This window comes from Lissotriton vulgaris, chromosome 5, assembly GCF_964263255.1.
Source record: "Lissotriton vulgaris chromosome 5, aLisVul1.2, whole genome shotgun sequence".
In the NCBI taxonomy this organism is placed as follows: domain Eukaryota; kingdom Metazoa; phylum Chordata; class Amphibia; order Caudata; family Salamandridae; genus Lissotriton; species Lissotriton vulgaris.
The window spans coordinates 1045360376-1045385773 of NC_141693.1; the positions used below are offsets into that span (position 1 = coordinate 1045360376).

The 25398-nt window shown below is 45.7% G+C and overlaps 1 protein-coding gene across 1 annotated transcript in view; it reads right to left on the bottom strand.

Annotated features, from left to right (window-relative positions):
- LZTS2 (leucine zipper tumor suppressor 2) overlaps positions 1-25011 on the bottom strand; it is a 778631-nt gene extending 753620 nt beyond the window's left edge. Inside the window, exon 1 of the mRNA XM_086922677.1 lies at positions 24882-25011. The gene's annotated coding sequence lies outside the window, so the exon portion shown is untranslated. The remainder of the gene's footprint in view (positions 1-24881) is intronic.
- Positions 25012-25398: the final 387 nt, after the last annotated feature.

Consider the following 25398-nt stretch of genomic DNA (forward strand, 5'->3'; position numbering starts at 1 on the left):
CTCCATCTGGGATTCATGTGAAAAGCCAATATTTGAGTGATCTGTAAAGGGGGAGGTGCCCATCTATTTTGCAAATGTATTTGACCTCTGTTCCATAGTTTGACTGTCTTTGGCAAAAAGATCTCCAGGTTAATCATGCTCGCTTCTAGGGCGGGATAATAGAGAGAAGAAATATCATAGAGCTGAACAGGCAGGACAGCCACCCATATGTGATCAAGCAAATGACCATTGATATGAGCGGGGGTCTAAACTACTTGAGAGAGGCCGCAGTTGTCAAGATTTAAGATTTGCTTCGATGTGAACATTAAAATCTCCCTAATCTCATGATCCCATCAGGTACAACTGCTTTGAAGGAACACTAAAATCCTAAATAGTCAGGCTGTAAGTGAAAGTTGATAACTATCTCCATAGATAAAAGTGCATATACAAATTATTGAATCCACATTATTATCTAAATGGGAGTCAATATTGGTACACAGATGGTGCTCGCAGTGGATAGGAGCAATATCCCTGCGACCACTGTGGTTCACTACTGGGTTTTAAACCCATCTGGAATAGGCAGAGCCACCTCTAGAGCACAGAACCCATTTCACCATGTTTCAATCAAAAAAGGAGTTCCTAATCACTCCCCTGTGGGATCACACCAACGTGGTTTCCATGAGGGGGCACAGCATGAACATCTAAGAGCCCTGTTTTTGGCATATGGTGTGTGGCTGCGTGTCATAACTTAGCTTGTTTGTAAATGATAATTTCGGCCATAGGGAATTTAGTGACAATTGTAGGTATTGGCAGTGCGTAATTTGTGCTGGTGGTTTCTGGTGCTCTGCACCAGCACTTAATTGTCACCACCAGCACTTATGAAAGTCAGCCACAAGGTGGTGCGGTTTGCCTACGTTGGAGATGAGCACAACAACAGCTTATTCTTAACAAAATATATATTAAAATAATTAATGCCTGCTAGCCAAACCACGTTTAGAGCTTTGAGGGCAAGGAACAGCATACACTGTCACAAGTGTAACTGTGCAAAAGTTGGAGGTTTGATGTTGGCACCGTTTGCAGGGGCAATGCGTAGTGCATGCTGCAGTGGCCTGCTAAACAGAGCCTGCCACTATTTAACTGGCAGTAGTATTTATGGAAAGGATTGGCTAGGAAATTGGCAGTAGTGTTCATGGCAAGGGCCAACAATTTGGGAAAGCTGTGTGTTCCCAACAAAATAATGCCGTAAATTTACTTCTCCCATAATCTAACTAAAGCATTCCAACTGTGTTAACCATTCTTAATACCCAATGTAACGCAATACTTCCTTGCAGGCTTGAGCTGGTAGAGTAAACCAAATTTGATGCAAGAATATTAAAGAGCCTAATGACAACTACAAGGTGACAAGACTTGTGCGAATTAGGGATTTCCTAACTTTCCATCTCCATGTTACTCTTTTCAGATCAGACTACGTGTAAAATGTACTACCTGTTTTAAAATGTTTTTTAGAATTACCTGCAAGCCCAGTTTCTTAAATGCGAAGGATTCTGCACCGTTACACAGCACCAAATGTTTGCTTGGTGGTCATGAATACTTGCTTTTTTCATTTACAATTATATCTACCACAGAAATGAATTCAACTGTTCATGTTTATCAACAGTTTCTTTTTATAATTTTAGAGTCCCACTCTGAATTATTATAAACAACAGGGGTCCCCACATGCATTTATCTCCAGGAGACCATTATTTGGGGAATGCTATTAACACCATCTACACAACTCTACGATGGATTTTAATTGACTTGTGGTGATAGGATGTAAGGAATAGTGTAGTAAGTACCAAAACCTATGGCAAGTAAACAAACTGCTGGCTCGCTAACCCATGCAAAAAGAACAATTGATGGACGGAATGATAAACAATGTCAAACACTCACCCCCAGTTTGAGATCTGGGCATAAATCCATCCGTTTGTTTTTTGCTCACCATGACAGTCTAGCCCGAACTGACAGGCCAGGACCTCCCTGGACCGGAAACAAGCATCCTAGGACCGGTTTCGGGGCATCACCCCATATCAGCCAGGATAGCCTGAATCCAGTGGCAAGACGACTGATTTAGGGAGGACCTAGCCTGGCAGTTCGGGCTGGACTGTTCCCATGAACAGCAGAGTCAAGACTGATTTGCAGATGCATGGATGTGTCCAAACTGAGGTGGCATGGTGGGCAAAAAACGATGGATTGGGATGTAGCCCAGAGCGTTTGTTAGTGGCTAAGATGAATTCAAGCATTCCTTCCATCACCTTGTTGTTTTTGCATTTGCCACCCTGTGTATGCCAGGTATGCCCAGACTTGGTTCCCGGGCTCACTGTGCCACAGAAACCAAGTTATACCTGGCTGAGGTGCCCTAACAAGGTCAAAACCAATCCTAGGCTGCTTGTGTTCCTGTTCAGGAAGGACCTGGCCTGGTAGTTAGGGCTGGACTGTTCCCATGAGGAGCAGGGTCGAGGCTGATATGCATATGGATGGGTTCAAACTCAGGTGGCATGGTAGGCAAAAAACAATGGACTGGGATGCGGCCCAGATCGATTGTCAGAGGCTGAGATTCATTCAAACATTCCATCCATCACCTTGTTGTTTTTTTGCCTGGCTTGCTAACCAATGTCTTCATCCTTAAGGCATCATTACATTATCCAGGATCGTAAAATAGGCAGCTGAAAGAAACCTTGTCTAGAATATAATTAAGTAAAGTTAGCTGCAAATGTTCAAGTTGCAAGATACACAATTACAAAGTAATCACTTAAAATTGAAATGGCTAAATGTCTACTCCCAGACTTCAAGGAAGTAAGCAATTGATTTAATTTCAATGGGGCCCAGATTAAATACACAACCACAACAAGCCAATATCTATTCTTGTGAGACCGGGCACACCTTGCAACACTGTACAATTTGTACAAATTAGCTCAACCTGGTCTGTCTAAAGCCTTAGGATTGGAATCCAGGGTTAGGGCTGAGGGTGGGTATATGGTTGTCGCGGCAACTCCACTGGATATGCAATCAGCGACGAGTAAGCATGCCAGGGCTGTATCATCATTCAGTTATCCTATAACTTCACTCACTCAGAAAACGGGAGCAGGTGTGGGAGTTATTTCGACTCTTGCATCATGAAGTGGGGCCAGCTTTAGGGTGGTGCTGAACTCAGTGGGGGGTGCTATGTTCAGCAATAACTAAGATTCAAAAGCACCTGCTGCAGAGTTCCTTGTGCGTCCAACTTTCAGGCAGCAATAACATGTCAGGATAACTCTTCTGATTAATTAATGTTCCTGATGGAAAGAGAGATCAGAGTTGTGTCTAGTGGCAGGTTTGACTCGCCATAATGTAGCACAAAGGGTTAATAGGACTGCTGCAAAGAACAGATCTGTATTTTATGTGGATATCTGAGTAGATTAGTAAAGCCAGCCTTTACTTGCTCTTTAAAACAAATGAAATGTGTTTGAGAGACTGCTATGGAGAGATGATGGGCACTTTAGCCGGATTGTAGTGAAGAAATTATAGGAGGAGTTCATTTGGAGGGCACGGGGGAGGGGGAGGAGCGGGGGGGGGGGGGGGGTTCAGCGCCAAAAAAGATTGTCTCACCGGGTGCCACCAGCGATAAAGCAGGCTCTGTTTTGTCATAATGTCATAAGTCTTGTCATAATGTCATAATGTCTTGGGGTCACCAGGCTCACATAATATCTAATAAAGAAATCCAATCAGACATCTGCAACAGCAAAAACAAAAAAGTCAGGGGGGAAAGGAAATAGCATCACCATATGGCAGGGGTACATTCACATGCAAAATCGCAAAATAGTTAACTCAGAGGACATACAAATCCAGGCAATTTATGAACACAAGTTACACAAAATCAGAAGCTATGCTGAAAATACTACCACTGCCAGGAAACTAGAATTCCTTCTTGTGTCCCATAGTCATCGTCAAGGAGAGAGAGAGGGCGAGTGAAAGAGGGAGACAGACACAACTCACTATGCAGGGCTCAGAAAAGAACGAGAAGTATCCCAAAAAGCAAACTCCTGTGCCCAAACATAGATAGATTTACAAAGATCATAATACCTTACGCTGCAGAGGGCTCCCTTAGATCGATTTAGAGAGGATGGTAGCAAAGAAATATATAAGCTCCAAAAACAGTGACATTAACTCTATTAAAGTGCATTAATGTCACAATCAAAGTATGAATATCCATGAGTCTCCCTCAGGCACAATCATGATTATCATCTCTTTTGGGGGCATATCTGAACAGTCATAAAGAGAAGACGAATATGCGGGCAATCAGTTTCGAGACATGAGAATAGTTGTGAGTGGCTTTGGGCACTGGGCAAAGAGTGATTGGGCACATGCTGAAGCTGACTTCAGGTGAAACTAAATGGGCACTTTGGTTTCTCAAACTCTATATTTTGAGAACATTCTGAAGTGTGTTTCACATCATGATACATACATTAAAAATTAAGACAAACCAATAAGGGTATCGGTGCCACTATTACACTGAATACCCATCAGACATCTTCAGAAGCGAGCTGCAATTTAATCACGGTTAGCTTTTTGTGCGGGAGACGGCATATGAGCTTTCCTATACAATTTCATGACGTGGGGGAGGTTGTGCAGTGTTTACAGCGCTTAGAGTCAGAGGTCACAAGCTGACGTTAGGTTCCACACAGATCCACAGGACACTCCCTCATTTCTTAGTGCCTCTCCTTTCTGAATATTGAGAGAATTCTGAAGTATGGTTTCACATCTGGAAACAATACGTCAAAATAAAAATAAACTGGCCAAGAAAAGGGAAATACTTAAGAATGTTATTTTCTTCTTTACTCTCACTAGCTCATTAGCAGCAATTTAAACAACATGCTGTACGGATTGTTTTTCCACGAAATGTTTTTGTTGCCTCCTTTTCAGCTTCTAAAATCTACAGTGCAGTGTTCTTTTTTTCTTTTCTTAAGGTCTCCAAAGCACAGACTGCGTTCTGACACAGGATCATGGGTAAACGTCAACTATGTTTCCTTTAAATCAACAAACATTTCAGCCTCGGCTTGGAAGGACTTGGCATCTGGTGCATTACTTTAGCGTGCTTGAGAAAGGCCCTAAAAACTTTAAATTACACCAAACAATAGTCTTTTCGAGGTAAGAGGTCTACTCTGATCTATAGGATCCATATCTACCCCCACCGAATCAAGGTGCTAGATGCTACTGTCTTCATAAGAGTGTAGTTTAGTTAACCTCATAGCAAATGTAAAAACACATTACAAAACGGATAGGCGTAGGACTTACATTTTACATACATGCCTATTATATACAAAAAAGGGGTTCAATTATAGGACAAACACAAGAACCTCCCTTCAATTATTCATACCCACAAATAAAATGTTCACAATAGTCACATGGGTAAAGAAATATGAACACATCTCGCCGGCACTCAGAGAACTAAAATGGCTCCCAGTCAAATGCGCGCCAACCTCAGAACCACATTCCTCACGCACAAAGCGCTGCATACAGGGAAACCCGCCTACCTGGCCTCCAAACTCCATAAGGCAGGTCACTCAAGAAACCTAAGGAGCACCAACACTCTACTCCTTATCCCTCCTAAAACTCGCAAACAAAAAAAAGCATCTCGATCCTTCACAGGAAGTGCGCCCAAAATCTGGAACTCCATCCCAGTACACATCAAGACTAACACCTCCTACTTAAAATTCAAAAGGCAGTTCAAAGACCTCCTCCTCAGCAGATCTTTCCCAAAGGATTAGCAAAAGCCTAACACCGAAGCCTGCCTACATCAGCAAACTGTCACTTTGACCTTAAGACCTCTACTTTACTCTCCCCAGGACTACCTCAGTGATCCCCCACATCCCGGATCAAACCCCGGCAGGATGAGGAAATATAAATTTTATGGTCAAGTTGTGTTCCCTAGCGCGTACCCCACCGTCTCCATGTACGAGTTAAAGTGCATGTAACTTCCCTCCTGTGCCAGCTATGAAGACGCAAATACATTTGCGTCCAACGTTAACATGTCCTCTTTCAGACCCACCCTGAATGGGCTGAATGGTCCGTTCCTAAGTATACTATGCCAACGTCTTTTTGTAGTGTGCTTCTCCGTTTTTCAGCTCTAGCTGAGTAGGCCCCTGAATTTCTGCCACCGAGCCTCTTTTCTGGCTTCTGACTCCAAGGGCCTCTGCCCAGGCTGCCTCTGTACCCGTGAACTCTGACTTACTTCCAGCGCGGCCCCTCGCGCTCAGCTCAGCCTGCTGCCTGCCAAGATAGACTATAACCTTCGAGTTATCTGTTCCGCTCCCCGAAAATACATTCCTGCCTGCTAGCTTCAGTAAACATTCCCCTCCGCTGCAGGGCCAAAGGGCCGACCTGTCTCTGTGCAAGTAATTCATAGCTTCTGTTGCCATGCTTCCATGGAAGGCCCCGTGCCCCCACGCTTCTCATGCAGACACTTAGGCGCTTATACACGCACTCACAGTCAGTATAGAATAGCTTCTGCCCTAGAGACCTTTCCGCCCAGATAGCTCAGTTCCTAAACACCAGATATCAGATATGATAGAAGTACAAGTTGATCTGACATGCCAGACTTCTGTCTCTTTCCGTCAGTGTAAATGTCAAGTCCCCTGCACCCTCCGACTCCATGCCATTCACACGTCATGCAGCTGCGCGCGCATCCAAGCTTCCGATTACTGCTGACATTGCAACATTTCTGTTAATGCCACCCTTTTGTGACACCTACCTGTGACGATTCTAGCACACACCTCCAGTTCACGCCTAGTCCACGCCTTTTGATTACGTACTAGCAACACGTGTATACTGTTATCTTGTCTTCTCTCAGCTGTTACGCCTACTATGACTGTTTCTTATGACATGAATTAAGTATATAAGCTATGTATTGTCAATAAATTGTAGCGCGCTCATTCTATCCCTTCTGACACCCTTGTGGTGGTCAGAACATGATATCCTGGTCTAAGACCATTCCTTTTTGAGGAATAAAACCCCTAAGAACTCTAACGCCACGGACTCTGTTTTCTTTCTTTCCGACTTGAGTTATTATTGATTAAGTACTTACCTGCATAGAAATTAAGAGAGTAAATTAATTATTTACGTCATTTTGGCGCCCGAATAGGGACCCCTCCCCCACCTCACGCGCCGGTTGGTGCCTTGCAAGCTGTGTCCCCTGCCATCAGTTAGATGGAAACTACGCGTACCGGCAGGATTTCCTGCATCTCCCTCTGACCCACGGAGGTGACGAAGACTGCGATCAGTACCCAGACGAGGCGGTGAGGAGTGCGGAGGATCCCGACCAGAGCCTAGCCGAAAGAAGCAAGGTCCGAGGTGTCAAGAGGCCCACCCAGGTTTTTTCCGAAGTTTTCCGAAGTTTTCCGAAGTGTCGAGTCGAGTCCAGTCGAGTTTTCCGAGGCCTTCTGTTTCCGTGCTTCCCGGTGAGTACCATTGCTGGGACGTATCTAGACGGGTTTGGGTACACAAGTCCGGTCTGCACTGTTTTTAGGCAGTGTATCTGTACTGTTTAGCAGTATATCTAGTATTCTGAATTTTCTGAATTTCTGCACTGTTACACCAGTGTATCTGTACTGTTTAGCAGTACATCCAGTATAGGGGGTAGTCATTTATGTCTCAAATGTCTTTTCATGTGATTAATGTTGTGGTATGAATGTGACCGTTTTTAATGTGCATTATTGTGTTTCTTGTATAACTAGTTATATTCAGTATTAAGTAGCAAGGATCGAGCATTCAGTACTAAGTAAACAAGATGCCGTTTTTTAACAAGCTAAAGCAGATAGGAACTAGGAAAGGGATACTGGAGGAAGAAATTCCTATTCCCCCTAGGGACACTCCAGGTAACTTCATGTACCATAAACATGGCATAGATGCCATATTGTATCTAGACTTATGGGCCGACTATACGAAACATCTAGACGAAAGACACAGATGGCCCGTTAACGGAACATGGGATGCCGAGTGCATCATGAAGGTAGAAGAAGCATTATGGAAAAAGAAAGCCAGACAATCTCAGAAAGACGCCATAGAATTTTGGCGTAAGGAAGCACATAAGCGTGCTGAAAGAGAACTACGTAGAGAAGATAGACTTAAAGAATCAGAGAAAGCCCAAGAAAATGAACTAGTTACCGAGGGGATCCGAGTAAAAACTGAACAGATAGACCGCGCACGACATAATCTCGTAAACGGTATGTATCTCGCGGCCGAGGGTACACCTGAGGCCCTATCAGAAATACCGAAAAACTTACCGCCACCATTGATCCCAACTAAAGTAATGCATAAGACTACTAAAGACATATTCCTAAATTCTTATCTAGAGGATGTAGCACCGGCTTACACCAATCTGCCTGTTCGCACCCCGCCTCCAGATCATGTTCCGCCAATACCGCAACAGACCTCCCCCGTTCCGCCAGCCCCGCCACTTCCCGCACCCAAAATAGACCTACCGAAACCACGTTTACCTGATGCAACTAAACGACAAATTCAAGTTCAGATACCGACTCCACAGGGAGATACTGCACAAGCCTCCGCTTCAGGAGGTGCGACCGCGGGTCCTCGGACCCCGCCATTAACACACAGATTAAATCTCAGGGATATGCAGAGTCCTCTCACGTTCAGGTCACCCCGCTTTGACGCATTTAAAGAAAACATTTCAGTTTGCAGATACGATCCAGTACCCGGAAAAGACGATCTAATGATATTGGCATCACTACGGTTAAGATCTGCTACTGATATCTTGCTATGCTATGTAGGAATGAAGGACCGTCTAGATAGAATATATGAGTTTGTTCAGACAGGGAAAGACCCTGACAGTATTAAGGAGGCCATGGAGAAACAGAAAGTTGACATTCAAGCACAGATACTACGTTTTTTCATAAATTGCCTAATAAGAGAACGAGACAGGCCTGGAACAGACCAGAGTGAGTTAGACGCACTGAACAAGTGGGGTCAAAATATAGCTGAAGGAAAACATGACAAGGGGACTTGCATAGCCAGTATGTGTAGAAAAATAAGAAAAGCAGTGATAGCAGTACACCAAAAAGAAAAAGAAAAAGCTTCCTCCGAGGAGGAAGAAGAACAGGAAGAACAAGTAAAGACGACAGATATTATAGCATATGCAGGTAAGGGAACTTACCTTAGGAAGGGTATCCGTCCGGAAAGCAAGAGAGTTTTTTTCTCTGCCTTGACAAACCCGAATTCTGCTGAACATCAGTTCCAGGAAACTGATAGAAGGCTTCGAGATCGAGTAGGGTACCACGTGCTCAATTCTATGGATGAACAAGAACTAGCCCGATCAGCCATATCATGGGCCGAAAATACAGACATATATAATGATGACACAGTAGCACAGACGTTTCTGAACCTTTCCCCAGACGAGCAGAAATTAGCAGGTGTATACATGATTCAGCACCTCCTTATCAAATACAGAAACCATCATTCTGATCCAGGTCCCCTACACGAAACACTAGAAGCACTACTCATGGATAGATGGAGAGGCTTAAGTACCAAATTAATTCAAATAATTCTAGAACAACGCCGTAGATATGACACTTTTATAAGCTCCGAATATGTTCCCGCCCCGCCTCCAGAAAGAAAAACGTATCACATGCAATGCGGGGGTGGCATTGAAAGTCAGAACCCCTTACGAGAAGTGCACCCTGTTATGGGTACGGATCACCTTTTGAAACGTGTATATGTACACACGCCTCTGACCAAGTTAGAACTGTTAGAAATGAAGAAACTAGTACCGTGTTATGATAAAGATCCTGCAGGTTTTCACAGAGAGCTTAAAGACATGTTACTAATGGGGGATTACATGTATGAAGATATCATGAAAATGTTGAAGGTACTGTTGCCCACGGGCATCTACGAGAAATTAAAAGAGAAAGAATGGGAGGTGGGAGACACAAAGATTGCATGGACAGAAATAGAAGAGGAGGAAAAGAAACGTGTCCCAGGGGTAGGCCTTAGGGACAAAACTAAAGCATTACCAGGTTTAATAGTACAGGTCCTGCCAAGATTATTGACAACGAGAAAGGAAGATTGGGACGCAATCTCGTCCTGTAAACAGAAACATGATGAAGATACTAGTGACTTCTATTCAAGATTCGAGAAATGTTTCATTATTAATAGTGGCCTCAAACCAAGTAGCGAGTCATATCCGCATCTTTTTGTATCAAAACTAGTCGAGAATTCCCTACCATTAGTTAAAAACCGAGTGTACAAAGTTGAAAGTACTTGGCAGGCAAATACGCCATCCCAGATGTTACAGATGCTCCAATATCATCAGAACAGAATTAGAGAGGAACAAGATCAGGAACAAAAACGCATGAAAGACACGAAGATGAAAATGTTAGTAGCTCAGACGGTCCCAGCCGACGGTCAGAGAAAGGGTGGGACCCAGAATAGTCACACTACAGCTCCCGTTAAAGGGACATGCAATTACTGCAAGCAGCCAGGTCATTACGTACATGAATGCCCAGTCCTGAAACATAATATAGCCACAGGTAAAACTAAAGAAAGACCGCATCCGCCTAGACAAGACCATAACCAGCATCAGTCCTCACAGAATACACAGAATACACAGCCTATGCATGCTTCTTCACCTCCAGCACAGACAGTAGCGGTATCACAGCCACAGCCCATTGCCGCATCACAGCAAGTTTCACAACAGATGTACCAGTATGCCCAGTCCGCTTACCCTGATTATCAACGATATACATGAAACAGCCTAGAGAGGGAATTTGGCTTGCCTCTTATTGAAATTCCTGTAGATCAAGAGGGTCCTTATGTACACAGTCAAGTATTGGGAAAAGACAGAAAGTTTTTAATTGACACAGGGGCAAGCCGCACTACAATCAGCCATGATGAAGTCCCAGGGGCACCCCTCTCAGGCTCACAGAATGTTTCCCTTGGTTTTTCAGGACAGCCCATTGTAAATGAAGTATCAGAACCAGTCCCCCTGGCTGTTGGTCCATTATCACGTGTTACAGACTTGTTACTTACAAAATCATGTCCAGAAAATCTGTTAGGAATTAAAACATTGAAGGCTTTAGGAGCCATAATCTGCTGTTCCCCGGAGGGAGTTAGACTCTTTCTACGGGATTTCAAGGGTCATTATGTTTTGCGAGAATTCGATGTCAGATTGAAAAATGTACCAGATTACTTGTGGGCAAAAGGCCCAACTGATGTAGGTTGTATGCATATCACCCCATACCGCGTTACACTCAAGGCAGGTGTTGTTTTACCGAGAATCAGACAATACAAGTTACCACCAGATGCTGTAGTGGCTTTACTGAAAATCATTGAAGAGCTCATAGCCCAAGGAGTGGTCGTAGAGACCGACTCCAATATCTGTAATTCACCCATCATTCCGATTCTTAAACGTACTGATCCCAATGCACCGCCAGTATATCGGCTGGTGATCGATCTTCGAGAACTGAATAAATGCATTATACCACAGTACCCTGTGGTCCCCGATATCTCATCCCTATTGACTGCTATTGATTCAGAAGCGACGTTCTTTACTGTAATTGACCTCAAGAACGCCTTCTTCAGCGTGCCTATTGATCCAGAGAGTCAATATCTCTTCGGATTCAGTTTAAATGGACGCAGTTTCAAATTTTCGCGCGCACCTCAAGGATTCACAGAAAGCCCCAGCATCTACAGTCAAGCACTGAAAAGACAACTAGATTGTATTCAAATGCCAGTTAACACCGCTTTACTGCAATACGTCGATGATCTACTGATCACCGCACGAAGTGAGCCCGAATGTGAACAAGCATCACTGACCGTTTTACATTTTCTGGCCGACAAGGGACACAAGGTGTCTCCTTCGAAGCTACAATTCTGTGTTCAGCAAGTTGTGTACTTGGGTCACTTGCTGTCCAAAGTGGGGAGACAGCTCACTCCCGATCGCATTCAGTTAATTGTAAATATGCCACAACCCCAGACACAAAAGGAAGTGCGGGCCTTCATAGGCCTCACCTCGTACTGCAGACAATGGATTCCTCAATATGCATTTCTGGCCAAACCACTCATCCAGTTAACGACACAGGAGGCAGCAACCTCGACTGTCCTTCCTTGGAATCAGGAACACACACAAGCTTTTGAAGAATTAAAGAAAGCATTATGTCAAGCACCAGTGTTAGCGACACCATGTTACAGCAAACCGTTTACACTTTTTGTTACAGAACGTGATGGTACAGCGTTGTCTGTCCTCACCCAAGATCAAGCAGGTTCACATAAGCCTTGCGCTTATTTCTCAAGTTCATTGGATTCAGTAGCCCAGGCACTCCCTGCGTGCTTAAAGTCAGTAGCAGCAACAGCGCTAGCCATCAGACAGAGCGATTCAATTGTTTTAGGCCATCAATTAACAGTACAAGTTCCACACTCTGTAGAGGTTCTGTTAAACAGAACCCAGACTCAGCACCTGACTATAGCACGATTGACAGGTTATGAATTAACGTTATTCCAGCCACATATAGAAATCAGGCGCTGCAGTATTCTGAACCCCGCAACACTATTACCTACAATTATGACAGATTCAGCCCCGCATGATTGTATAGAAATCATTAATGCAGTAACAAAGCCACGACGAGACTTAACAGATGTCCCACTGACAAATCCAGACCTGACACTCTATGTGGACGGTTCATGCATGAGAACAAGTACAGGAGAATTAGTGGCCGCATATGCAGTGACCACTGAAACCGAAGTTAAAGAAACACATCGTATTGATACACTGTCTGCTCAAGCAGCAGAGCTCATCGCTCTGACCCGAGCTTGTATACTAGCCAAGAACAGAAATGTTAACATATACACTGATTCCCGTTATGCGTTCGGAGTCGTACACGACTTCGGCATGTTATGGCAAGAACGAGGTTTCCTGACCTCTCATGGTGCCAAGATACAACACGGTCCCCTCATTCAAGCACTGTTAGAAGCAATACATTTGCCCTCGGGCATATCAGTCATGAAGTGTAAAGCACATACTAAGGTCACAGATTCTGTTTCCCAGGGGAATGACCTGGCCGATCAGACAGCGAAACATACAGCATTGACTCACACTCAGACAGCTGACATGACAAAGACAATAGTACCGACAAAGTGTATGGCAGTCAAGGATCCCGCTCTAGATGTAATTGATATTCAGGCACATGCTACCGCAGATGAAATAAAGAAATGGATTGAACTAGGAGGGATCCAGACAGATCAAGGTTGGATGACGAAGGGAAAATCTACATGGTTTCTCCCTGACTCTATGGTTCAAGTCATGATTAATACAGCACATAGCCCAGCACATCTAGGAGAGAAAGCGATGTTAGACAGTTTACAAAATCTTTGGAACAATAAACACTTACGAGCAGCCGCAAAACAGAAAGTGCGTACTTGCATGATCTGTTGTCAGTTCAATCCAGGTAAAAGCGTCCCTGTAGAGCAAGGTGGATTTCATCCTCCCGATCATCCTTTTGAAGTCCTCCAGATGGATTATATCCAGATGAACCGTTGTCGAGGATTCAAGTATGTCTACACTGCCCCGACCACTGCCCGGCAGTTGGTTCGTGAATTCTTCCCACGATACGGTTTGCCTCGTGTTGTGTACTCAGATAACGGACAACCCTTCTCGTCCGAGTTAATGAAGCAGGTTTCTTTACTGTTAGGATACCAGTGGAAGTTTCATTGTGTCCGACATCCTGAAGCAGCAGGCCTTGTAGAAAGGCATAACCAGACACTAAAGATCCGCCTTGCAAAAATATGTCAGGAGAAAGGGGTCGACTGGATAGTCGCCCTGCCCGTGGCACTATTCTACATGAGGATGGTTGCCCATTCGAGATCAGGGCTATCCCCGTACGAAGTGGTTTTTGGCAGACCACCGAATATGTGGGGGACGCCCATTCCGAAAAAGATCACTGATGTTAATTGTAACATGTTGACAGATTACCTTGCCTCCTTGATGTCTGCACTCCAATCATGTCGTTCACAGGTTGCCGCAGCCTTCCCTGACAACACTGATGTAAAGCCACACGATGTCCGTCCTGGAGATATAGTATTGGTCCGAAATTTCGACAGGAAGAGTCCGCTGGAGCCCCGCTGGAAAGCACCGAAGACCGTCCTTCTCACCACGAGGACTGCCGTCAAGATCGAAGGGAGAAAGGGGTGGGTCCATACGAGTCATGTGAAAAAATTTCATGAACTGAAACCAGACCGAGACTCGTCCACCCCCACCAAAGACTGTGTTGAGCCAAAAGACTTTACCGTTACCGAACGAGAAAAAACTCCCCAAGAAGAGTACAGGTCGAAACTCCGATCTAGCAAGTCAGACAGTTTAATTGTTTAAGTCCTCCCCTAGGTGAATCGGTTAAATAGTCTCTGACATGTATCCCCTAGATCGAGATAGAGAGAGAGAGAGACGATCCAAAAAACGTTTATATTGTAAATCACTTCGTAGTCACTGTATAGTGACACTATTAATCATGTTTATTCTGAGTATCTTAGTTATTGTTGCTAGCATTCTGCTACCTATCTACTGGCCTATTTTCAGGCGTGAACAATCTGTTTACAATGTCTCTGCTGAACACACTTTTAGCAAGTTACCTCTACACGAACTCTCTTACAGACTTGCGCTGCGCAACAATACATTCATTAGTATGTTACACCACTCCCATCAGACTAACAATGCTACAGACTGCTGGATATGTGGCCAACTCCCTCCCTACCAGAATTACAAGGGAGCCCTTCCCCTCTTTCCGTATCCGTTCACTCACAATGGCTCCTGTGGGGCATGGTTTAAAATAATTAATTCCTTAGATCCTGATATTGCTGTCTTCGATGGGGGCTGGGTTTGGGGGAACTTGAACTTAGTCCTGCTCGACGTCTGTTACCCTGATAAGGAGGGACTCCCCACTCGAATAGGAACTGATCTAGAAAATGAAGTATATGGATTAGGTAACTACACAATTAGCCTTATGATCCTTACTGTTGAATCCGAGGCTGCACCAGGTCTGCCCCATATGCTAGTATTACCGGTCACTGGTGAATTATGTGTCCGAAAGAAAGGTTCAGTACACTTAGGTCATAGTAAATGCACTACTGTGGTCGAATTCAGTGATCATGGTAAATCGTCCTTTAAAGCTATCAGTCATTCCTATTTTGTTTGTGGTCATACCGCATACATACGCTTGCCTCCAGATTGGGATGGTACCTGTTATATTGCATTCCTTCTGCCACCTGTTTTTCTAGCTCCCCCTGATTACCATAGAAATACAAATCTAGTAAAGAATAGACCCAGAAGAGATATCCCACTTGTCGACTACACAGAAACGGCATGGGAACAGTACACTGATTTTAATAAAGGATTCTTTTTCTTTTTAGGACCCGTCCAAAACAGTAAATTAATACGTAGATTAACTAGAACACTTGAAGCAGTAGTACATGAAACTGCCTCCGCCTTAGGTAACTTAACAGAGGAGCAATCTGCTATGCGGGTTGTTGTCCTTCAAAATCGTCTTGTTATTGACGTCATCTTGGCAGATAGAGGTGGAGCCTGTAAGGTCATCGGGTCAAGTTGCTGCGTTTTCATCCCACAAAACGCGCCATCTGTCTATCAAGCTATTACCCGTCTGCATAAAATTGCAAATCAGATACATCAGAATCCAGGCACCTGGACTTGGTCCGGTTGGTTCTGGACAACGTTAACCGCTTGGGGATGGAAGATCCTATCCTTCCTAGGTTTTGGCCTTGTCATAGTATTCAGCTGCTGCCTGTGCCTACAGTGTGGGCCGGCGATATGTGGACTGTGTGCCACATCGTGCATTGAACATTCCAGTTTTCTCTCAAATAGACAACGGAAGAGAGATGAACAAATTATGCTGCAAGAACAAACTGATCAATTTATGATGATCGATATATCATGAAGGGTCCGTAGGGAACAAGGAGGGAATGAGGAAATATAAATTTTATGGTCAAGTTGTGTTCCCTAGCGCGTACCCCACCGTCTCCATGTACGAGTTAAAGTGCATGTAACTTCCCTCCTGTGCCAGCTATGAAGACGCAAATACATTTGCGTCCAACGTTAACATGTCCTCTTTCAAACCCACCCTGAATGGGCTGAATGGTCCGTTCCTAAGTATACTATGCCAACGTCTTTTTGTAGTGTGCTTCTCCGTTTTTCAGCTCTAGCTGAGTAGGCCCCTGAATTTCTGCCACCGAGCCTCTTTTCTGGCTTCTGACTCCAAGGGCCTCTGCCCAGGCTGCCTCTGTACCCGTGAACTCTGACTTACTTCCAGCGCGGCCCCTCGCGCTCAGCTCAGCCTGCTGCCTGCCAAGATAGACTATAACCTTCGAGTTATCTGTTCTGCTCCCCGAAAATACATTCCTGCCTGCTAGCTTCAGTAAACATTCCCCTCCGCTGCAGGGCCAAAGGGCCGACCTGTCTCTGTGCAAGTAATTCATAGCTTCTGTTGCCATGCTTCCATGGAAGGCCCCGTGCCCCCACGCTTCTCATGCAGACACTTAGGCGCTTATACACGCACTCACAGTCAGTATAGAATAGCTTCTGCCCTAGAGACCTTTCCGCCCAGATAGCTCAGTTCCTAAACACCAGATATCAGATATGATAGAAGTACAAGTTGATCTGACATGCCAGACTTCTGTCTCTTTCCGTCAGTGTAAATGTCAAGTCCCCTGCACCCTCCGACTCCATGCCATTCACACGTCATGCAGCTGCGCGCGCATCCAAGCTTCCGATTACTGCTGACATTGCAACATTTCTGTTAATGCCACCCTTTTGTGACACCTACCTGTGACGATTCTAGCACACACCTCCAGTTCACGCCTAGTCCACGCCTTTTGATTACGTACTAGCAACACGTGTATACTGTTATCTTGTCTTCTCTCAGCTGTTACGCCTACTATGACTGTTTCTTATGACATGAATTAAGTATATAAGCTATGTATTGTCAATAAATTGTAGCGCGCTCATTCTATCCCTTCTGACACCCTTGTGGTGGTCAGAACATGATATCCTGGTCTAAGACCCTTCCTTTTTGAGGAATAAAACCCCTAAGAACTCTAACACCACGGACTCTGTTTTCTTTCTTTCCGACTTGAGTTATTATTGATTAAGTACTTACCTGCATAGAAATTAAGAGAGTAAATTAATTATTTACGTCAAGGAGACAGGGTACTATCTAAAACGTGATCATTCGGAGCGACCTGAGACACTGTACACACAACTGTGTTAACATCTCTTACAAGCGACTCAATGCTTACAAGGATATCATACCCCACATCCCTTACCAAATCCTGTCAAGAGACATGGTGCCTTCTACGACGACACCACTCGAAACATCTTGAGACATTGCACATACAACGGGTTTAACATATCTCACAAGTAACTTTATGCTTGTTGCAAAGATATTACACGATGCGTAAGGATCCATTGTGCATATTACTATATTAAGGTATCTTATGATTGATAATGCTGTAAAGAGCTCCGAAGCCTTCGGGTATAAAACTCTTAAATAAATTATAAATAAATAAAAACAAGTATTGGATCGTTTATGCCAAAAGCCAGGCAAATACTGTAGAAAAACACCTGAACAGGTAAACTAAAGTAAAGGCTCAAACACCACCAAACAAGCATAATGCCCTACACCTATTGCCACCTGAAAATACACACTACCTGTCCTGGTCAGTTATCATTATTGTACAGGAAGCTGCTAGACACTTGAATAGCTGTGAAGATTACACATAAAAGTCATGGGTAAGCACGCAAACACTTAGGAACACATAATTTCGGATGTTATGTTATTTCCTTAATATAGGGCTGCTGCTTCTACGGTAGTCGTTTCATCACTCAGATGGAGGCACTGATGACTACTGTCTGGGGCCCAGGCTTGTAAGATGTTTGTGACCCAAGTGTATGATGTGGTTTGAACCTGTAAAATTACTGTATCTTGAGTGCCAGCTCTGCTGCCTTAGCCTACAAGATCAATGGCTACCTCAGCTGTCTAAGGCCTGAGATTGGGACATCTGTGGAACTCTTCAGTTCCCCATCCCGCCACCTTCAAGTGGATGGTCAGTCACAGATTCGAAAGAGCAGGAATGGAAAACAAAAGCTGCTGGAAGAGAGATGTAAATGTAAATGTATTGTAAATGTATTGGCATTTATATAGCGCACTACTTACCCGTAGGGTCCCAAGGCGCTTCGACCGCTGCGAAACCCTTCCTGGCTTCCCTGAGAGATGGTCCCTTAATGGGTATCTCCAGGGTGAGACCAGGCATCTCCGGCGGTCTGGTGGGGCCGTTAGTGAAGATGAGGCAAGCTAATGCCCAGAGTTGCCGAGTGTGATCGCTGATCAGAGTGGGCACCGTGGCGAGAGAATTATCGAGTCCGCTGACCCTGGTCCAGAAACCTGCCGCGCCGGGAATCGAACCCTGGTCCCGGGCCGTCCTCTGCTCTCGGGTCTGCCGCCTCTAACCAGTGAGCCACACGATGTGAAACAAGATGCTCTGTACATTTTCAGAAAATAATGGGGATGCATGTTCAGTTTGAATCCCAGATTATTTAGATTTATCAGACTAAACACACTGTTGGCTCTGGGTGTGAGCAACACAAATCATTTCTCCAACTCCCCATTAATTCTGGCCGACTGTTAGGAAAATTGAGCTAGAAAACGATGCAAGCCCAACTATTCTCAGTCTTTTTTTTAGAGTGATCCTTTCAAAGCTCTCAAAGACCCTAAAGGAGGATCGGGCTTGTTTATAACACTGTGCAACCAACCTTCAACAAGCATTTGCAATGCAATTGGTCTCGCATTTGCAAGAGTTTAAGCTATTGTGACAATGCCTTTTATCTGTTTGAATAATTAACACATAAATAAAAGGCATTGTCATTTTCAATGCCAATACCTCAACTCTTGTAAATGCGAGACCTATTTCATTTCAAATAAGCGGCCACCATTGTCCCACACTGCTTAGAAAGTGAAAGCGCGTATGGTGCGCTGAATGTTGCGGGAAAGCATGTTGTTGCTGCAGTGGGAGAAACTCATTAAAGAAAATAGTGCTTACAGACTAAATAAGGCTTACTGTGTAACAACAGAAGTAAAAGGGCAAGTCCTTATGGGAGATTACAATTAAAGAAAAAGCTGTATTAAGGAGGGTCTAACAAGCCTATTAACAAATCAGAAGCCAGCATTTACGAAGGACAATGACACAAGCCAATGAAAAATATGGGTGGAGAGTGGCCGGTGCTTCAAGTCCATACTCCATCACATTATGCCTGACAGAGCAGCACATGCGCTGCCAGGCTCACCTAAAAAAAGCTGTAAAACCTATTGCTTTTTAACCGCTTTATTTTCAAACATTTTTGCCAATATCACCATTTCACCCAATTCTTTTCCAAAATATCCCAAGGCGGAGATTCCTCACCCAAATCCTTCTGTAGAGATTGGGTAAAGAGAGTACTCATAGAATTTTCTTTGAGACTTGTAGTAGACAGTCATTACTCAGGAGTATTCGAAGTAGGTACTGATGTCTACCATTGGTGTCCCAAGGACTCACAGGGTATTTCTCTCAAATTGGATATCAAAATTACCCCTTCTCCAAGGTTAAGAAGTCCAACCGTCGAAAAATACTCAATGTGGTGGTACAGGGTTTAGAAACTCATATACTATGGGATTCAAGTAAGTACAATCTACAGTATCAATGTTCAGTGAGAGCTTCACCTTTGACAACCAACAAATCTTTAGTTCATAAGCAGACAAGTGGGGCATTTAAAATTAGAAACAGTACAATAAAAACACACACAGAGAAGGCCCTCTGGCACAGGGACAAACCCAGAAATATAATTATGGAGTACATGTAAGGTGTTATAAAGCAAACTAACTGGTGCATTGTGGCCACTGTTACTCTATCAGAAAGCTGAGTGCCCTCAGCAAGTACGACGTGTAAACAAAATAAATGAAAATAAAGAAGGACATCTTCAGGGCCAATTAATGCAAAGGGAAAGAATACACACAGCAGCAGTTCTCCGTCCCCTCTTTCAAAACCATCAGCCCATGCAAAATCCCCAATGCCCCCCAAAAAGTGCCTTCCTGTCCAACTAGAGTGGGAAGCTGAGCTGTCCCCTGCTGCGTTTGAATCCCGTCCCACTGAACCGCCACATTATCCTCCTTTCGTAGCTGTGATGCGAGGCATTGCTGCCAGTTAGTTTGAGATTTCTCAGCACAAAACATCTTAGCCCTGGGGCATCCAGCTCCAAGAAAGTGTCTTTGATGCTGTGCTGCCCTATTGTGACCATCTGTGGTGACTCTATGTGGCTGCTGTCTGCAGTGGAATCAAGGCAGCAGAGCCCTGCAGCCAGAGCTCAGGAGACAGGCCACGGGTTGCAAGAACACAAGGTTGGGTGGTGGTGGGGCTCACTGGGCATCAAAGGGCGAAGCCCAAACAGCAAATGCTGCCTCCCTTTCTTCACGGCCCCACCACAGGTTGGACCTTCTACCATCACTGCAGAATCTATTTTAAGGTCTGCCAGACCTGCCAACTTTTAAAATATTTCCAAGGTGTGGGGAGGAGGCGGGACTTTGGAATAGGCGGGGCATTGAGTCAGTCACTGTCTTACTAGGCGTTGAGGGGCCTACTGGCTGGCGGTGCCAAGAGGAGGGGCGCGACTTAGAGCCCTGCACTCACCGGAGCAGTCCCTCTAGCCGTCACCCAAAAACACTAAGAAAAGATTCTAAAGTAACACCCATGCCCGGGGATGGTACAAACACCCTAGTGTGCATCAGTTACGCACAACCACCACGACAGCTGGAAATCCTCTCCATGCATGGGTTCCAGCTCATCTTCTCTATGAGTGATGATGGCTCTTCACCAGGAGACCGTGTGAGGAGATGATCTTACACACGGTGGCATCATGTGTGCCGGACGGCTTGGGACAACTTTTTAGGCAGGAAAAAAGCATCTAAAAATCCTTCCATCTTGAAGAATGTGCATTATTTGAACCTTTTCGAAATAGGTTCAGGGGAAGGCACTTTGGATTATAAATTACAATCGGGCTAGTGAAGAAGGGCAGCTAACTTTGAACTTGGAGGAAGCATACGGATGCAAAGATCACAGCTAAAGTACACACGACCAGTGTTTATTTAAAAACAATGGTGGCGCTCAGTCTGTCCGCATTGTCTCCTTGTTTGCTCTCACTGCACGACCGACTTTTTCAAGGACGTTGCTTGAACGCAAAGAACATTTAAATCTAGAATGTTTTCAACTTGCAAAGTAGAAAATAATGTTTGACCTCGACAGCTGCGACGTTTTGCAGCCTTACTCACTCATGATAACAAGAAACAGTAGTACTGTGGAAAACCCCAGGGACGAGGCCGCCAGTCTCCAAATGAAGCCACTGACGGGCACATGCGTTAGGTGTACCTGACTGTCTCTGCTCCTACAGCACTGGTGACGTCACACTGTCACTCAAGCTGTGCAGGACAGCCCCCCTGCGCGCAGCGGGTGCTGCCCGGATTCCAGGCTCGGCGGCGCACAAACAAATTACTCCGACCTGGTGGCGATTTCATTTATTACAAAAGTTAAGTAGTTCAGCAATTCCAGCCGCGGGTCCATGTGGGCTAGTGGGGCTACGCCCCTACGCCCCAATGGGGCCTATGCAGCTTTAAACCTAACTCAGACGAGTTTGAAACTAACAGGATAATAATGCGTTAATCTCTCAGAAAACCCAACAAGAGCACAACAGAGAAGACGTGTTTCGAGCATGAAGTACACCGGTGGGACAGGCACGGAGTACAAAGGAAGTTCATACAAGGGAGCGAGATTGGTAAACACGCGTGGGCTGTGGAGAAACACACAGGAACGCAATTCAAAAGGGCCTGGAACAACACAACGGAATAATTTGAGCATAATTGTCAAAGTTCGAGACTAAAGCATTCTTTTAATTCTTTGACTAACACACGTGCATACAGAACTTATCGCTAGGCGCAACTATGCTTTACTAATGTGTTGCAGATTCTCAAACTTCTGCGACACGTGTTCTTAATCTATGCATATAAAGTGTACATGGTGAAGTGTAAGGATCTTATACAAAGCTGACTGGGGGCACGTAAACGAGCATGTTACCATAGGCAGGGAAATGACCAGAAATGTTGTTGAATGGTTTATTCTGTTTCCAATTGTTTTTCTTTCAATGTGAATTTTATTAAAATGTTACAACTGCGCGGGTTTGCACGGGTTTTCACTTCAGGCCCATAGTATAAGGTAATTAAATAACGCGCAACTCGCAGGTGGGCCTTCTGTACTAAACTTCACTTTATGAATACAAATTGCGTGACACACCACCCCCCCCCCCCCCCCCCCCCCCCCCCAAAAAAAAAACACACGCTCCATCAGCGGCAGTGTAGATGTCCCATGTTTGTAGGCAGGGTGCATCACCTACACACCATGTCAAACATACAACTGTGAAAACACGCACAAAAAAAACTCTAGTGAGGAGTTTACTCATCACTAAATGATGATAAAGGGCGCCCCCTTACAGAAGGCTGGCTCCGTCTTTGACCCAAGTGTGCACTGAAAGTAGATTCTAAACCCGTGCCCTGCTCGGCCCATTCCACTCTCAGCAGTGACGGCTTCCCCCAGGCTCCACTGCTTTCATACCTCTTTGAGTAACATGTACCCCTTAAATCCTCGCTTATTCCCCAAAGTTTGGAAACCAACCCTGTGCATAGTGTTTAGAAATGCCTCCCATTGTGCGAGCATGCCACATGATGAATGGCACCCCAGCTCCGCTCTGCAGGGAGACGCAGGGGCCTCACCCTGTGAGTGAAGGGCCAGTGGTAGGCCTGGCACTATGAGGAGGGTGAATGTGAGCTGGGTGCCCAATCCTGATGGTCACCTTGGGTGGGCCCCAACATGCTGGGAGTCAGATGTGAGGCAGCTGTGAGAGTGTGTAGTCGCCTCCAGGGAGGCAGGTGCCCGGGGCCTACAGGTTGCGCTCCTGTTGAATGCCCCGACCTGGGAAGGACCACCAAGACAGGCCCTGAGGAGGGTCCCAAGATTACAACTAGTGGGCCCTAAACGTATTCCCTCCTCTTGCACATCATTCCTCTGGATGGACTGGGTCGGCCCGCTTTGTCCTGGCTAGTGGCATCTCTTTCCGGGTGCGAGCTGCCAGCCTGGATCACCTCTGCTCAGACATCCAGGGTAGAAGCACAGAAGGAGAGCCCCCTCGCTGCCTGACTGCAGGCTGGTAACACCCCCCTAGCTAGTGTTTGAGCCCCCAAACTATGGATGCCACAGGGGATAGGTGTGGGCAGGCCTGGAAGTTCAGCGAGAAAAGCCCCTCTAGAGTTAGATGCCATCTTGATGCCAAAAACCGAATATCTCATGCAAGTGGAAGTCAACAGGGCTGCAGGGAAGTGTCTGGGATTGCCTCACAGGGCCCCTGCTTGACACTAGTCACATGCTGAAACGTCATGCCTGATAAGACACCCTCTGCTGGGCTCACCTGTTACCACAGACCATGCCCACAGAAGCCCTGACAGAGGAGATACTTCGCAGTTACAGGGCGAGTGGTTTTGGGAGCGGGAAGATAATCCATAACCAAACACGAAGAATGTCTGTCCGCCAGGGTAAAGCAAAAAGAGTATAAGGGGGAAACGTGAGCCAAGGAGAAAAGCATCACATTCCCGAGAGGCCTCAAACCGCCCCATCGCAGCAGCGGAATGCAAAATGATGCTCCATTTGACCCAAGAGCGTGGCAAAGGGCCCTTGAGACACCCGGTGAATGAGGCCGGGTCCCACAGAGTGCCCCCCTGGGCTACGCATTGCCCTGGAGCTCACATGGGCCCCTGTCTGTCATGCGTTGCTCAGCCAGTCTTTTTTCGCTTTCTGCGCATTCTGGCAGTGGTGTTTATACAGTCCTGAATTTAAAATTGGAGAAAAAAACTGCCATTAGGAGGGCACAACAGCCAAACACCGGCCTGCGAGCTCTGCCAGCAGCTCGCCCACTCCTGGTACATGCATGGCATCAATGGCAAGTCTCTGAGTTGCAGGACTACAAATACCAGCATGCATCGGAAACGGTCCACTGGAGGAGGAACTTGACGAGTGAAACCCGTAGATTTCCGGATCCACAAATCTTCAAATGCTCTCCTCTCAGTCACTGTACCACTTTGTGTGCCTGCCCGCTGCTGGAAAACGCAGCCTTGCCCGCTTCTGCCCAATACACGACATTTCTCCGTGCACAGGACTCCGGTAATAATAATCCCATCCTGTGCCCTGCAGAAATCCCCGGCCGAGTTCTCAACCGCTGCAAGCCCGGTGCCCTGCACGGCGCTCCCGCTGCCAGTCCAGGGCACGGGCGCGCTGAGGGCCAGGGAGGAACTGTTTGCTTTACATCCACCGCAGAGCAGCAGGACCTGCCGCCCTACTCCCAGAAACTTACCTGCCCTACGCAGACAGCGGTTTCCCAATGGAGCTGAGACACTGTTGTGTCAAAAATAAAAATACAAGCAAACGAACGTTCGGCTGCTTGCCAATGGAATGAATAAAGTCTTTTTTTTACATCAGGAACTGGGATTTTAAAAAGAAAACTATTGATATCAACTAATGAGAAAAAACTGGCCCCGGTATTTACACCCTCGACGGCGTGACCCAGCTGTAGTTGCTTTCTACTTCATGCTGCAGCTTGGAGATGGGCGCCTGTTAGAAAAGTTGGTGTAATTTACCAGCCAAGAAACACGCAGTCCAAGTAGTTGCAGGCTTTGCTTTTGTGAAAAGTGAGAGTGCCCTGCACCCCAAAACCACAAACTGAGAGGCTGCACGCAGCGCCGCCGGCCTCTTACCGTGACCATCCCTCTGCTGCAGGGCACTTAATCCTGGCAGTGCCCGCGCGCCCTCCTCAGACCCCTTCACCGCGCTGCTCCAGTGCCCGCTGACAGCCGCTCAGCCCCAGTCTCTTCCCCGCTCCGCCCACGTTCAGAGGAGCGCCGCCCACTGGGCTTACACAGGTGACCGACAGGGGGAGGGCGACGGCCGCGCAGGGCACCGGAGCAGCGCCCGGCTGGCAGGATATCATCTCAGCGCCCAAAATTCCTTTAGGAAAACGTTTGAACTTGTATCTATTAACGTGTGCTAATAAAGCAAGCATGTCCCCTCTCACCCCCTCCCCAAAAAGCTACTAAACTATTTCTGCGTCTGTTTATCTTTATGTCAGCGCCGCTTCCTGATGCTTGCTAATACATTTTCATTATTATAAATGCGTCTCGCTCGTGGACATTCTATTTGATGTTACCAATGATGTTGCAACTGTCCTGAACTCTCAACTTTTCAAGGTCCGGCCTTCAGAAGCTCAAGTCGTCA